Raw genomic sequence first — 17,324 nt, 5'->3', positions numbered from 1 at the left:
TGACCGATAAAAAAGCATTAAAGCAGGAAACTAAAACCATTTGTCAGGTCTTGTAAAATATGCCAGCTAAACTCTGCGGATGATACAAATAACTTGTAATATCCTTGCCAGTTCCTTTGACTGGAAGGTAGACAAAGGTGAACAGCAAAAGGACTAAAAATATCAACTCTTTACCTGCACGTGCTTCACTGACTCATTTAGTAAAGGATATTAAGCGATCTAAGCACAAACCTTTCATTCATAAAAGCAGCTTCTCAAAGCCAAAAGTGCTTAGGAGACCTAGCAGATGTGACTCTCTTGCTCCAAGGAATACAGAGTGGGAAAGCATCTTATACACAGGACTAAATACTCAAACCCAGTCTCAGCTGGAAAAAAATAATTCTATAAAAAGTCTTGCTTTGGAATAGCAATAACATAAGTCACCTCACATCAAACTACCACAAAGTGGGGAGTTCAAAATCAAGGGCAACACTTGATTTCAGTTCAGAATGCTAGAACACTAGCTCAGTTCACAATGAATGCTACAGAAGTCTTTGAGGCACCAGTACATGACCTACTAACATACGTACCTTTGAAGTAGGACCCTACAATAGCAAGATGCAGATTCTTATTTTAAAAAAGCTTTAAGCAAGGAAACTGTGACCTTGCAAAAGACATAGATGTAAAACCTACGTATATATCACATGGCTTTAAAAAAAAAAAAAAAGTCATTTCATTTCTAATTATGGAAATCATGTCATTTTTTACCAGAATCTACCACTTTTGATAGGAGGAAAAACTGTTGTTTTGTAGCTAAAGATGTGAAGCACATCTCTTTCTCGCCAGTTCTAGGCACTGATTTTAAAGTAAATAAAATTTAAGTAAAACTTTCACTGAGATGCAAAAAATACATACCCTGCAATAGGAAACAAAGTAGGATGCTGTTCATTTTAATATCTCCTCTGAAACTTTGCAGTGGTTTTCTCATAGTAACAACTCTTGGAAAACTGAGAAAGCAACAGCACCTTTTCTTGTCCTATTTTTCCTTAGTGCAAACCACCAAAGCAACCACATCATCCGTAATTAGTTCAAAACTCATCATGTCTTGACAAATGAAACGTCTTTCTGATAGCAACAAAGCAGAGATTTTAGCCCGAGGATATTACAAAAGCAGTGTCCACTTTTTTTTTCTTTTTTTTTAGTAATACTGCAAAACCAAGCTTTTAAATGCTGAAATAACCTCAAACAAACAAACAAAAATATTTCAAAGAGATTAAAATACATACCAGTGTTCTCAAAAAACATATCAATGTTCTCATTCTCTTTAAAAAATTTTAAAAATGAAGAAAAAATAACCTAATTAATTGAAGCATTTTTATTTAAATGGAAGAAAGCATTCTGACAGCATATAGTTCTGCCATGCTTTCTCCAATCTAGTCTAACTGACATTATCTCAGTACTAGATATCCCTGACATTGTGCAAGCACATCTCTAAGAGTAATATAACAAAGAGAACACAATCCTAGGTCGCCCTTTTTTAGAAAAAGGTTAGTAAGGTGAGTCACGGAAACCGAGAAAGCTCATGTGCTTCCAAAGTTATCTGAATGAGGAAGAACAGCTCTTTTACCTAAAAGTGAAAATCCTTGGCCCAAAGTGCACTCCACTTCTACCTGCATGACTTCACACAGCCTCATAGCTGCTAGGTGATTAAGTTAGAAACCAGAAGAAAGAGCAGACCCTGCCACAGACTTTAAGAGAAAAGATGTGCTCTGTTAAAGTTTGTTCCACTGATACATGCTTGGCAGATTGACTGTAGCATAGGACCTGACTCCAAATGCCTTGTAAACAATTAGGGAAAGTAGAGTAACTCAAAGTCAGGAAGTTGCTGATAGTAGGAGCCACAGAGGATGGCTTAAAGCAAAGAAGCACACCACAGTTTGTGCTGCTTGGAACGTCCTCCTGCCCCCTTTTAAAGTCCACAGGAGTTTTAAAATTTGTTTCCAACTGTAAATACAGAAACAATATAGTATAACACTATAGGGTTTGAATACAATAACTCAAAATTACTCTAATCACTGAACCTTACATAAGGAACGTGATTCAGGCAAGAGATCCAATAGCCTGCCATGGCGATTAATGTGTTGTTCTAATCTGTTGTAGTATAAAAGTGCCTGATTACTTGACATGCAAAACATAGCATCTCCCTGCTGTTTTGTTTAGAATCTAATGACTCTGTACTAAACATTTTCACCAAAATATTTAGACTTCCGTATAACACAGCACTTCTTTGCCTGGAACTACCTAAACAGTGTATCTGATAATTCTCCTTAGTTGCAGGTTATAAACTACATTCCAGAACTCTGAACAGTCTTCCCTGCACTGTAATTCAGGTACAGCCTGCTCTAAGGTCAAATCCTTTGGAAAGGCAATTGCACAACTACTTTAGAGTTTTGTTACCACCGAGCCACACATCTAGATATTGCTGTTCTTGTCCCATTCAAGAAGGATTCTTCCGCATGGCTTAGCCTTAAAATATATATTGCATAAATTAAAATGTATACCAGCACTAGCCAGCCCATGTTATACTTTTTGCATAGATTTCCAAGGTTATTACACATAATCCTGTACAGGAATTTTCCTAGTTGGAAGATAAAATACAATATTGAAGGACTGATGCCAAATCATTTCTTGCAAGTACTTTACAGTACCCACCTGAACTACTAACCAAAGACTGCCTCATCTTATGCCCACTGACACCAGCTAGAGTTTCAGTCTTGAAATAACAGAAAAGTCCGGAACTCTTCTCAAGGAATAAAAGCTTTCTTTATGCCAGCCCCATTTCAACTGCAAAAAGGCCCAGTTCCGTATTTCCAACATTATAACACTTTGGCGTTGGTGTGAATATGCAATATTACATTAAAGTGTATTTTCTTCTTCCCTTTATAGGAATGGAAAAGTTCTGCAGCAGTGCCTTACAAAAGCAGTATCCACAAGTACCCTAGAGATTAAATTCCTAGAGATTTGTTCTAAAGATATAACTAATAGCTGTGAAACATGCTGTTTCTTTTTTCCAAAGAATGATAGAGAAAGTGTGCTATGTTTGAGATTTGTGACATTATCCAATTTTAAAAGTTGCAAATATGCACAATTCAAAGCATACTTTTTCACGGCCCTTCTCTTAGGTAATATCATTTTAGAGTCTTTTTTTTTTTTTTAATCTAATCTTCATGTCTATAATGCTTTTAAAGCATCATTCTGTGAATAAAGCAGAGGTAAGCATCCTCTGGAATCACTAATTTGTAATAAAGGGCAATTACTAAATTTTCACCTTCAGTCAGGAACAACAGAGCTGCTATCAGTGTACTTATCTTTGTTCTAGGAACTCTTCATACTCCTACTTTGAGGTAGAGAGTATTTACTCCTAGGTTAGAAAAGGACCATGGCTACAGAAGTCCATTCATGTGAGAACAGATGAAAGCCTATTCCAAAATCTTGATATATCTTAATGTTCAAAAACAGCTTTGAGTTTTTCACAAGTTCAAGCAGAGGTGTATGTGTGCTTAAATGGAATGATGAAAATGATCAAAGGAGGCTGCTTCAGTTGATTTATGGAGATAAAAATAGGTATTTGTTACTGAAGAACTCGTGAAGAGGCAAGTGTTTTCTCTTCAGAGCACTTATTTAACTAAAGAAAGCTTACATAGCTTATGCAGAATTGTCCAGCATGAATTTAAATTTGTGGATCATTTCCATCAATGCCAGTTTTGAAGTTTCCCCGTGCAATGTTTCCAAGAGTCTCTCTTTAAAACAATACTATGTATATGAGGTCATATCTGCTATAAGGATGTCGTAGATTCCACTATGATTATTCATAGGAAGCAATATTCTTTTTTGTTAAAGGAAGGCTGGCAGAAGAACAATATACTATGCTAACACAATCAAAAGAACTGCAGCTAGATCACACATTAGTGTCTCCTACCTCCAAAGAGGCCAACTTGACTGGAATAAATATTATTCGATGATTATGATATATCAACTATAAATGTGTGTGTATTTGTATTGCAGGGAATCAAGGTAAGAAGGGAACTGTATCCTACAGTATTCAATAGTCAAAAACCAGTGATAATGGTGTTTTCTCTGCATGTCTTCTTGCAGCCAAATCATTAGTGTTATTAATGAAACTAATAAACTGAGAACATTGTTTTAGTCCAATATTTTTAATCAGCATTTAATGACAATATAGAAAGTACCTAAAGGTGATCGTGTCTGTGTCCAGTTTCACATGCAACTCTAGAAGGAGTTAAGTGGATTAATCATTCCTGTGGATGAAAAAGAAGTCAGACTAGACTAAACACAAGCCAAGATGAGCTGTATTGGAGGAAAAGGGAAAAAAAAAAAAAAGGGAACAGACTGGGACATGAAAAAATCTGCTTGTGCACTGCATGAGAAAAGTGTAAGTCTCCAGGATACAGCGGATGGAGTGGATAGCAAGAATTTATGAATATAGTGAAAAAGTAGATTAGGGCTAAGTGAACAAGGGAGAAAGACACAAACAAGGAACAAAATCTGCTGAAGCCAGTGGGACACCCAACTGAGGACTGGAGAGCTGTGGTGGCAGGGAGGATATACTGACAGGGTTTTAACTTGCAGAGTGAGAACTGGAATTGACTGGGCAAAGAGAATGACACAGACAAAATGGGAGAAGAATGAAAACCAGAAGAAACTGCATTTAGGAGCTAATAGTGAAGAAAAATTGAGCTAGGACTAGAAGAATGAGGTGAGAAGGGGAATTTGGACCAGCTGGATAAGGAGGTTGAGATAATCAGAGTGGTGGTGGGGAGACAGGTAAATCTGGTAGCTGCAGGGACAACCCAGAACACAGGGATCTCAGTAGGCACAGAACAAGAAAAAAGAGTTTAGAATACAAAACAATAAAAAAAGAAACTATATCCAGGTGAAGAAAGATAAATTAGGCTGGTTAGGTAGGTAGAGGCAGGAGAACAACTCAAGAAACACATCTCATTGCATACTTACAAGAAGCAAAGCCTGATTCCTGAGCAGTTGCTTAAAAAATTGTCTCCATTGTTCAATGAGTAATTTTAGGCCTTTTTCACTGAATAATAATTAAATTCTGCCCAGAATACTACATTATTTACACTTCCGGAAGCTTTACTGCAGCAGTGCTTTACAACAGAAATTTGTAACCATCACTTTGTCTTGCCACATCACTTGTGAAATGATGGTGCTTTTTGCTTCATTTTATTGATGGGAGACAAAGAACCAAGTCGTTAAAGACAAAAATACCTGGTATTATGGTGCGCCCAATTTCAGGTGTGACATTTCAGAATACCTAGAACTCAAAGCACAGCTCTTACTGACCTCAGTTACAATCAGACTCCAGGGTACAAAATCAGGCATGCAGAGAAGAATAAACAAGAAACACCTAGAACACACAATTGATGACTACCTGCAAAGTCATATGTCATATATAATTTGTCATTATTATACAGGAATGCCTTGGCATGTACAAGAATATCATTGGAGTCTCTAAAGTAGCACCTAAGATGCTGAACTCTCTTTAGAGCCCCGTTTCATTTGTTGCAATAAATGAAACAAGAATTGTGCACATAACCTCATTTTCTACATTTTTTGTGTTAATCTTCAAAGTAAGTTCTTCATGTACACTGAAACTTCTGTACAAAAAATATATTGAGATAATGTACAGTTAAACTCTGCATATGTAATTCATACTGCATACGCACATGGAGTCAATCATGGAAATTTGGCCTCTACAACACCACAAACAGAACAAACCGTTGCCTTAGGATCACACAAAATAAAACAACAAATTTAACAACATTGTTTTTCCTCCCAAGTTTTATTAAGATTTCCCAGCCAAAGTTTCAAATTAAGTTTACCATATGCCTTTGTTTATTGTCCATGTAAAAATTCTAATCAGTACATTATGTTTCTACATTTTAATTTTGCTTTGGAAGGCTGTAGGTTCAGTTCAGTTGCAAAAGGCCTTCTAAAGAAATACCTCTATTACTCCTTGTGCCAGGAAAGCTTGAAAAAGAAACACCATGTGAAGTCACTCTCTGTATTGCCCCAACACAGTGACACACTGGCTGCAATCCAGCCCCTTTTCAAAGCATGCTAATTACTTCCAAGCACTGAACGTTGAGATAATGGGATTCTCTGAAAGCTGAGCATGAAAGTGGATCCCAGGACAACTTGGTCTCAACAGGTAGTGAATATCCCTTCAACAAAAGACAGAAGCAATCATGTAGCCAAATCTACCTGGAGTTGTTCTGGGTAAGAAAAATGCTTGTACACGCTGTGGAAATGTTCGAGATGTCTCAGAATCATAGAATCATGGAATATCCAAAGTTGAAAGGACCTCACAAAGATCATCAAGTCTAGATCCTGCCTCCATACAGGACCATCTGAAAATTAAACCATACATCTGAAAGTGCTGTCCAAATGTTTGTTGAACTCTGTCAAGCCTGGTGCTGTGATCATTTGCCTGGGGACCACACACAAATTTTTCTCCTACAATGGTGAATGGCATCTCTGTAGCCCTTCCATGTCACTTGACCTTGCTTCCAGCATCCAGACACTTTCCTTTTCCACCTAAGCTTTAGGAGATCCCTGTTCAGCCAAGCCGAGTTTCTGCCCCACCTGACTTTGGAATTGCCTACTCCTGCACTCTTAAAAGGTAAGCAGTTTCCCAGGGGACCTTACTAACTAGTTCTCTGAGCAGCCTGAAGTCTGCTGTCTCCATAGCTAAGGTCAAAGTTTTGCTGGCAGTTTTTCTCCCATCACCAAACAAACTCAACTACTACATGGTAAAAAAGACAGCCACCAATCACCACTTAACTCGTAAGACCCTCTCTGCTCACATACAACATATCTATAGGGGCACCATAACTAATCAGTTCCCTTAGTACCTGTACCAAGAAGTCATCTTCAACGTACTTTAGGAATTCCCTGGACCTATTTGTATCACCTGTATGGTATTCCCAGTTAACACCTGGAAGCTCGAGTCACCCATAAAGACAGGACAGCTGACAGAGATATCCTTAATTCTTTATAAAATAATCCATTGGTGTCATTATCCTGGCAGGGTGGCCTATAGAAGTCTCCCACAACATCTGCTTTATTTGTGTCCCTTAATCCCTACCCAGAGGCTCTTAGTTTTGTTGCCAACTGAAAGCTCCATACAATGCAACCCCTCCATCACATACATCACCACCCTCACCCTTGCCTGCCCTACATATCCCTCCTGAAGAGATTATAACCATCCACCACAGCACAGTCACAGGACTCTTCCCAACAAGTCAGATTTAAATTGGAAGGAAAATGCTGAAAGTTCACTTGCCCAGTTCAAAGATACTGACTTAAGACAAAATTCCCTGAGAATAACCAAAGGAGAGAGAGCAAAAGCCTAGATCTTAGAGAGGAAAAATACATATAATTTGAAAAAAAAAATTGCTTCACCTTGTATAGTATCAAAAATAACATTCTTCCTATGCATCTTATCACTTAGTTGCACAATACCCCAAACTTGTGCTCATCAGGTATATATAGTAAATAGGACTTCTCTTTCTGATTCTTTAGATAATGGATTGGGGATGGAAAAGAACAACACTTACATTGTTTCCTTTGGGGTTTATATTTTCCCTTATCACCTTTTTACAATGTGCTCATAAAATGGAACATTTAAAAGGAAAGAAGTCCTGGATTCCTACTCCCTACTAATTACTCTAGTCCCAGGATACAAAGTGTTTTGAGTGTTTTATGAAGGAATTCAAGGTCCATTTGTTTTTTAAAAAAAATACTTGGAAAAACGTAAACAGATTGACCAGCAGAATGGCAGCAGGCACGGTGTCTGTAACTTTATGCACGTCCATTATAATAGGTATGACTTAGCAAAGAACAGTCCAACCTCACTGCACTCTTCTCCTTCATACTCCCGGACGGCCCCCTATCATTACATCTAAAAATTTAGCAAGTTTACAGCTTTCATAAAAGCTAAGAGATATCCTTCCTGGATATGTTCTCTGGAACTCCTCTGCTTTTTACAGTTCCAAGAACAACACACAACTAAGAAACAAACGAACTGTGGCAGCTAAGCTATTGACAATTTTTCTGAGCATTTAAGATGCCACTAACTCAAGATCAGTCATATGCCTGATCATCAGGACCAAAAGAATACAAAGATGTTTCATGCATTGTCCTGAGCCTCACATCACCATGTCCTTATCTGCTGGTACCCAGGATTAGGCTCAATTTTGGAAACTGTAATCATAAATAGAAAGAGTTGGGAGTGAACCCTCAGTCTCAAATCTGCATTTCCTACTGTAAACACTGAGCATAGTCTAACACTGCCCTATAAATCCATTTAGGGGATTTTAGTGAATGTAATGCATCTCCTACTCCGCTATGATGCAGTGGTATGTTTATTATAACAACTATGCAAATACTCGCGCTATTTACTCCTAAGCTAAATTGTAGTCAAAATAGAGTGCAGATGTCTAACATGCAACACTAAAACAATCAAGCCTATCCATATTGTTTTTTCAGTGCAATTCATGTTCAGTTTTTCTCTGGTACCTGTGAAGATCAGCAAGGTAAGGGACATCTTCAGCTTTCACTTCTCTTGTACCAGTATTGACATTCCAAAGGATTACAAATTGTTACAAGAATATCTCTGAAATCTTAAGTTCAGGTAAGTATCATTTCAAAACTCACGGTCTCTCCAACTCCAGTGATGTTCTTTTCTCAACTAGCTAAAAAGAGCAAGGTAAGCAAGCTATGACAATGCTCTACAGGACTGCCTGACCTTAGGCCCACCATGTTCAACTTGAAAGGGTGGGAGTGGTGAGCTGTACTATGGAAGTAGTCTTGCAGTCAAAAATCACCTTTTTTTTCTTGTGCAGGTGTTTCTCGGTTTTATCACTTCCTTAAGCCAGTTCATCACTGAGCTGCAAGATGTACCTGTGCCTATTGACACATGATAATGAGACAAAGAAGAGAGGAACTATGGGGACCTGTGAGGAAAGGGAAGCTTTTTTTAAATCACAATTATAGCAAAAGTATCTCTCTAAAGTAAAATCTTCTGCGACACGAACTATCAAAGCTTTACTTATGTGACACATTCTACACATCGCCATACAAATAAGGGAGAACACGTCTCTTAAAAAAATACTGTAAAATGTTACAACAGTTTGATAACAAGGTTAATTACACACTGCAGCTCTTCAGAAAGCAGTGGCCCTACCATATGATAGCCTGTCATATTTTCTACTCCCTGAACAAATCCACATCTCAAGCAGCCTGTGGTGAGGGTTCTGGAATCTAACAAAAAGCCTGTTTTCAATCACTAAATGTTTTGAAGGATGTAATTCTTTCCACAGTGAAATACAAAGCTATTGAAACTTCATAAACAAGCTCTAATACTCTAATTTTGAAATTGTGCCAAGAATCAAAGCATGCTGTCTGAATACAGCATTTATACAATGTATAGAAGAAGGATGGAAAACCCCTGACTTTCTCTCTTCTGTTTTTCATTTTATTTTTAACTTGCTTTAACCTACAGCTGTGTCATCTTTTTTTTCCAGGAAACATCTTCTGTATCAGTCTCAAAACCCCCACACATTTTGTTCTCTTTCCTTTTATAGCTATCAGCTGTCAGGGAAGATCATTAGCAATTTTTTTCTTTTTCTCCACAATTTATTTCCGATCCAACATATCCCTGGGGATATGAATCGGCAAAGCTCCACTGAATTCAATGCCACAGTTTACAGTAGATGAGGATCTGGCCTTCAGATGGGGCTTTTATTTCAACTTTTGCAGTAATCTTTCCTTGGAAAGAAAAAGAAAAGCCAACATATTTTGGACTACCTGGCTGCTGACAATGAGTAAGTACTGTACAACAGACTCTACTGCTCACAAGGTACTAGAGAGATCTTTTAGTTCAGTTCCAGTGGAAGAAATATTTAATAGAGAAATCCATCCTTCCTAAATGCAGTTTCTGAAAAAGGTGTAAGAAACAGGGCTAGATGCAGCCATGATGTGGATGAGATGGCAATTCCACTACAACCAATGCTAATACTGAAAGAAAGATCACATAGTTGAGGTTCCTGTTGAGTCTCTCTTTCCCCATCAAAGAGCTCTCTCTACACAGTGTGGACTACAGCATGCCAAGTACTGGGACGATAGTTCAGTTTCTTTGATAAAACATAGGTGGCTTACTTTTAAAAAACAACAACAAACACAATCAAACCACTTCTTCTAGTCTGCTGGCAGAAGCATGACAGTCTGAATGATATAAGCAATATCAAGTCTTCTTTTTTTTTTCCTAATTGGAAAAAATCCTATCATGACATTGATTCCAGACCCCAAATTATAGGTTGTCCTTCTTCATAACTCTACTTTTACACTCTGCATAATTAATCCATCAGTGCTGTAATCAGTGACAAGTTAAATTTGGAAAAAAAATGCCACTAAATTTATAATCCTGAGGGCTGGTCATGAGAAAAACTAGATGATCTACCTGAAAATTTTAAGAATGCAGCAAAAGAGGACTAAATGATAGCAAATAGACAATGTCTCGGACTGAAACATCCTCCTCATGGCTGCACATTCACACAGGTACACTTCTGCAAGTCTAGTATTTTTGTACTCTACTGACACCATACTGTGGGTTTTTTTCCCCACTAGTCTGAGCAGCTCTTAGATGAAAACTGCTTTCAAGGTAGCTGCACAAACACTTGTACACATACACAAAGAAGTACACTTAAGCAATTTTTTGTGCATTCTGCAGGTGTTTTACAATGAAAAACAGGTCTCAACAAACGAGGTACAGTACTGCTAAGAAATTAAATATTAGACTTAGGGACTCTGCAGTTATCCAACAAGATCTGTTCAAGATCTGTGTGAAAAACTTTGTTGCCTTTAAACGCATAAACACTTTCTTTTTTAATCAATGTGCAGGATGAAAACGCATCAACACAACAGCTGGAAGCAATAAATCACATAAATTTGAAGTTCAACAGAAATTGTCTGATTATCTGACAAAAAGCACAGATGTGAACAGGCTTACAGTAAAAATTCTGTTAACTACTACATTTGCCCGTGATAGCAGCTTTTGCTTATGCACATAAGTACCATGTATTTTGCAAGTGGATGTAAAGACTGCCAAAAGTGTTTTGTTTTAGACAGCTCATTTTAATTCATGTTCAGGTTATCTCCCAGAACATCCATTTATTAGTCATACTTGCATCATTAAGCTCACCTAAGAAACTCTGTGTGCCTCAGCTCCCAGTATAGTTTCATGTCATTTCATAAACCCTATTTATGGAAGAAATGAAATCGATGGTAAACTAAATGATAACTGAAAAACTCCCCACCCCTCTCTGTCCCTCTTCTCCCCTTTAAAGTAGATACTGGTCTGTCAGTGGTAGGGAAGCAAACCTGTATGCCATTCACTAAATGCCAGTTTCCTACAAAAGAGTAAAATCCCCAAAGAAGATTTGAACTGGCAACACTGCAGCAAGCTACAAAGTTTTCTAAAATAAATTTGACAGGTTTGCTGTAAGGCAAGCTTCTCACCTGAAAGGGTAAGGACGTTTAGTTTCATGAGCTTGATGCATCCTTGTTTACAGTCCATTGTCCTAAAAGATAAATAAAGACTCACCTACTATCCTTCTCCTTACAAACATACATCATACCTATCATTGCAAGTAGCAGGTTAAATTCTTACTGCTGGACAACAACTATTTACTGTGCCTTTCACTGAACAACTGAATTCAGGTATCAAAATACTGTAGTGTTTTGCTAATCCCTTCCATACTGGGGTAGGGTGGAAGGGGCTCACTGCTCAGTGTATGGGACTGACACCGCTGAATGTTTGCACTTGGCAAAGGATCATTCCAGCAGTATCTATCTGCAGCATATCCAAAGAAGTTTCTAGAACACCATGTTCCTGTGCCAGAATCACAGAAACACTTAGGTTGGAAAAGACATCTGAGACCATCAAGTCCAACCATTAACACAGCACTGCCAAGTCACGGCATGACAACACACAGTTTATGCCTTAATCCTACACAGACAAGAAATTCTCACTCCTTAGGAAAATGGTATTTGATAAGTCAGCAAAGGAATGTGAAAATTTTTCAGAAAAACACATTTGTAAGAAATTGTCAGTTTTCTAAAATATCACTGTCTCAGTTTTAAAACCTGCAGTGACATCTCACGTCTCCATGGTACTACCAGCAGTGAACACATGTCAAAAAGCAGGGAGAAAACAGGGGAACATATAGGGATGTAGAACACCTGGTAGCTGGTATTGATGTGATCTAACCTCTTTAGTTAATTACACCCAACTCATTTATCCTCCCAAATGAAGTTAGTACAATACAAATTTTCTGTTATAAGGCAGATAAGGCTGTTTGTGCACACAGACTCATCACACGTCAAGAAAGCTAGTTTTAAATAACAGGAAAGAATCTGTGGGGAAAATGAAATTAAATTCATGAAACCTTGTCTAGTTTCTTTTAAGGAGCAAGGCCAGAGGATTGAAACCATCACATGAACATCACTACAGGAAGCTTTATATCTGCTTTGCAAAAGCCAGCAAGAAGTGAACTAATATTCTATATTAATAAAGTTAACGTTCTCTCAAAACAACTTGTCTAAATGCTCAGTCAAAACTGAGATCTAGGACTAAAACCATTCCAGTCTAAGAAATCACTGCATCCTTATATTCTCCCACAATTAAATGAAAGATCAGATTTTATTCTTTAATTAACTCAAACCACAATATCCTTTTATAGGTCAGAGGAAAACTACCGTATAATTGATTTCCTGTGATGAACAACAAAGCTTCTAACTAGGTCTCTTGGGAGTCTGGTTTCTTTCTTGCTTACGTTGCCGCAAACATTAAGGCACCTCATGGATAGAAAGAAACCAGGGAGAAAAACAATAGGCATGTTATTTTGTTGTTGTTGAGATTGGGTTTTGAGCCCAATACAATTCCAGTGTGATTATTTGGGTGATCAAACTCAGGCTCTGGGTGAAAACTTAACTACTCGTACCTGTGTACTACCATGCCACCTCTGAGTCGTTACATTTCACTGTAGCAAATCCTCACTGTGCATCTTTCACATGTGCACTCTGTAGAAAAAAAAAAAAAAGCAACACATTGGAAACACAGTTTATTAGCTCATTTGACTAATTTTGTGTCCAACTACAAATATTGAAAAGTGAGTATGCCAAAGCAGGAAATGTAATAAGTAAAACCTCTAAAGCCTTAATGAGGGGAAAAAATCTAAACTGTAAGACTATACATTGTTTTATCTCTAAACACTTGGCTTTTAGTGAAGTTAATTACTGAAGCCAAATTTCGCAATGGCAATTTTTGGTATTTAGTGAGTATGATAGGGATTTTAACTAGAGGACATAAAGACAATCCTCAGAGAAACCCCCTGTCTTCTATAGAAATATTTTTTCCTCGTTTGGTAATCACTGGTCTTAGCACATAAGGAAGGAAAATAGAATATCTGGAAAAGTGACCTCTGCAATGTTCCTAAGAATAGATAGTTTACTGAGCTCCCTTACATAAACTGCAGTTCTTTGCACTTGATTGCCACATGAAGATGAAATTAGATCAAGTTAATATAACTTTCAGAAATGCACATCCTTTTTTTCTTTTTTTTTCTTTAACGTTTCTTAACGCATATCACCTTCACTTAAAAATTTATTTTGCCTGCTCTTTATGTCTGTTCTTGTGTCATATTGTTGGTTTCGGAGATTTTTGACCTATCTTAAAGAATTTTATCACAGTGTGTCATACAAGAGAAACAGAAGCAGCAATGTTTGCATAACTGCCTCTAATCACAGGAGAACTTGACAGCTCAGACCTGTCAATCCCATGTTTTTTTTTGTTGTTGTTTTTAATATTCTTCCCTCCCATGAGAATAAAACCACATGTCCCCAGTGCAGTAAAGTAGCAGTCATTTCAGAGACCAGGATAATTCAGCAGATTCAGTCAAGCACAGAGCAAGGCAAAAGGGATAATCACAGCTATGGAAAGAGTTCCAAGTGAAAAATAACTGAGGAAAGATATGGCAGATATTTATAAAGCTGTGAGCAATTTGGAGACAATGTCTCATTAATAAAAGGATAGGATGTCAACTAAATGAAGATGCTGGCAGATTCAGAGTAAGCAAAATGTGCATGTATTAAAATGTGCATGTCTTAAGTTATAGAACATTTCACACCATGATTTTGTGATTGCTAAGAGTTCAAATCAGCAGATAGTGTGAGCAGTAAAATTGAAAGTAAAGTATATCAGAGGTCATTAAATATAAAAATGCCACCTTTTAGCTTTAGGAGACCCCAGTCCTTGAGCTGTTGGAGAATGGGAAAAATCTGGAAGTATTACCACATTTCTGCTTTGTTCTGTGCTCTTTATACAGCTGCATTTGTGCATTGTCAGACAGGATAGCAGCTTAGAGAGACATTGGTCGTATCAACTGTTGCCATCCAGGCTTCTATGGCTAGTTATCCAAATGTCAAAAGTGAAGTGACATGAAAACAAAAGCAAGCAATCAAGCTCTACAGATGAAGTGCAAGCCTGTTGCAACATTGTTTAATTTACTGCCTCAGAGAAGCAAAAGATTATGCCTATTAAAGAACAACTCTGATTTTTAAGCCAGTGTTCATACTTAATGACTGGTTTAAGGACAAGAGCTCTTGTAGCAGCATTTATCCCACACTGACTTTCAGGGACAAGGAAAAATAATTTGAAAAGTTTCTGCTCAGCCAAGGATCTGACAATTTATCATCATACAGAACACAAGGAAAGAAGATTGCTACATAGATCCTGAAGTTAAGCTCTCTCTAACAGTAGGATGAACTTAATAAAAGGATGTACACAAGTCACTTATTAAACGGAGCAGAAAGACAATTTCCTGTAATGAACACCAGGGATTTTGTCCTGAACAGTTACAATTTCCAGACTGCTCTGCTTCCAGCTCTAAACTGCTCCTTTGTATGTCTCTAGGAAGAAAAACAGGTGAAGAAATATTTGGCTACCAGTACTGCTGGAGGTTCCACTTCTGACTTCCAGAACACAGTCAGTACTGCCTTCCTTGCCTGCAGTACCTAAAAAATAAATTATAGAAATTGTCTTAGTTTAGAAGGACATTTTCAGAACATCCTTTTGTTCACTGTCTTCTGATGGATACTTATCCTACTGAAAACCAAACAAGTACCCTATTTGTTTCAAACTTTAAAGCATTCAATATACAACAACAACAACAAAAAGCTGTAAGAACGAGACTGTCATTTGTAAAGCCACCTCCAGGTGGAAATGTAGGGTGATGATAGCCAGGTTGGAAGTGACATTTCCACCTAACGTTTTTCTGTTCTTGACTCCTTTGGATTGTATTCATCCATTTCACATTAAAGAGCCTAAATATCTATACTTCAAGAATCAGTGTGAACTCATTTTTGGAAGTTTGTAGTAGATATCCTATAATGACGAGGGAGCTAGAGCTCCATACTAGATTCTACTTGGTGTTATTTTATCACACAGTTAAACACTGCACAGTGGTCCCATAGGACTAAAGGGAGATTCTGGTTACTTACAGAGAGGAAAAAATAGCTAACTTTTCATTTGAAGAACTAAGGGTTGTTTGTTTTTAGTTTTTCCATGCTTGTTTTAATAATAGCTGAAGAATTATGGTTAGATTAAGGGGACTCAAACATAGTGTACACCATTTCTTCTGTTCCAGCTGTGTAAACATTTATGCATGTGACCAAATTTAAGCTTGAAAATGTCACCAGGATTAATTATAAGCTTAGTATGTGCAAAAACTGAATCAAGTCTATCAATGCATACATATTTGTGTCACAAACACTGGAGCGTCTTTACCTTTTCTGACACATTCTTACACAGTGCAAGTGGCATTATTTATTTATTTATTTATTTAGTGGCATTGTGAGGTCTGTCTGCTGTCTGTCTGTCTATATGACAACAATACTGCATCTGGCCTCCTCCAAAATAATAATAATTTAAAAAAATCACATCATTTTCTGATATTTAAAAATAATCTATAGGTAAAAATGGCTCGACTGAACACAAACATATTTGTACATAACAAGAAAGACTGGGGAAGTTTAAGATGCAGGCTAAATCTTTACTCGGAATACTATGAAATTTGTTTTCTGCATCAATTGATGAGGACAAACTTTCTCACTAGAGTGACATTTACCATGATCAAGAAAAATAGTCTTGAAGGAGTTCTTCAGTATCCTAGTGTCCTCCCATTACAGGTATTCTGAGCAGATTTGTTTGTTTTTCCCCTTTTCCTCATTCCCTCACATACATTTGTTCTTCCCACCTAGATCTTATGGCATAAGGACATGAAAACACTTTTACTAAAAAGGTTCCTCCATAATTATTAAAGTCCAATGTCATTAGTATAGTAATGAAGTTCATTTGTGAAAGAAAAATAACTTTGACAATCCAAAAATCTTGCTAGCCCCAAAATACACTAATAAAAATACAGATATTTGATAAAATCCTGCAAGAACGTGCTTTATTGAAGAAGCACCCTTCTAATTAAACAAAGATTTTTCTGCTAACGAGAGTAAGTATATCAAGCACAAAAAAGAGGCAGTTTCCAAGGCAAAGTTTATGGATCAACTTCAACATCAGTAGTGACAGGAGGATAAACTACCCGGTTCAAATGTCAAACCAGCTTAAGTGCAATCTAGAGACCGCTGCTGTGATCCCAGGCATTTCTCAGGAATATCAGTTTCCCCACAGTTCACTGAGGTAACCTTCTCATTAAATGCAAATGCTGTGAATTTTCTCCAAGCCTTCCATACAGCTGGGTATTTCCATGCTTAAACATCAGTTGAATTTTAACCCGTTTCGATATGTCTGTAATCTACTGGAAGCATTAAAGATGCTATCAAATCAAAGACACTGATCAAAGCTCAAACGCAAAGTGAGACTGGGTCTCTTCCTAAAGGGACATAATACCAGTCTTGCCACTGGGTGTCTACAGGACAGGCCGTTGAATTCCACCTGCCCAGATTCAGCTGCAAGGTTAGGAAGCACTAAACAGTAATCTCACCTTACACGTAAGTGTTTCTAAAGACAGTTACAGATGCAGTTCAGAAATGGATGTTTGATTGAATTTCTTTGTGCCATAGAGTTTACAGGAAGCAGAAGCTCTAAAACCATCTGCTCCAGACGTTTGAGTACATCATACTGCATGCTTAGCTCCAACCTAGAGCTATGTATTTCAGCCTCAGATGTTGCTCTA

The 17,324-nt window shown here is 37.5% G+C and overlaps 1 long non-coding RNA gene across 1 annotated transcript; it reads right to left on the bottom strand.

Annotated features, from left to right (window-relative positions):
- Nucleotides 1–11,296: 11,296 nt before the first annotated feature.
- Nucleotides 11,297–15,151, bottom strand: LOC121065529. The gene is made up of 4 exons (XR_005817132.1): nucleotides 15,082–15,151; nucleotides 13,080–13,158; nucleotides 11,596–11,657; nucleotides 11,297–11,334 (listed from the first exon to the last, which is right to left on the bottom strand). It is a non-coding gene; the product is annotated as an uncharacterized LOC121065529 (long non-coding RNA).
- Nucleotides 15,152–17,324: the final 2,173 nt, after the last annotated feature.

Source organism: Cygnus olor, chromosome 2, assembly GCF_009769625.2.
Source record: "Cygnus olor isolate bCygOlo1 chromosome 2, bCygOlo1.pri.v2, whole genome shotgun sequence".
Classification (NCBI taxonomy): domain Eukaryota; kingdom Metazoa; phylum Chordata; class Aves; order Anseriformes; family Anatidae; genus Cygnus; species Cygnus olor.
The sequence above is the reverse complement of the archived record's forward strand: the minus strand, read 5'-3'. Positions and strand labels throughout refer to the sequence as shown.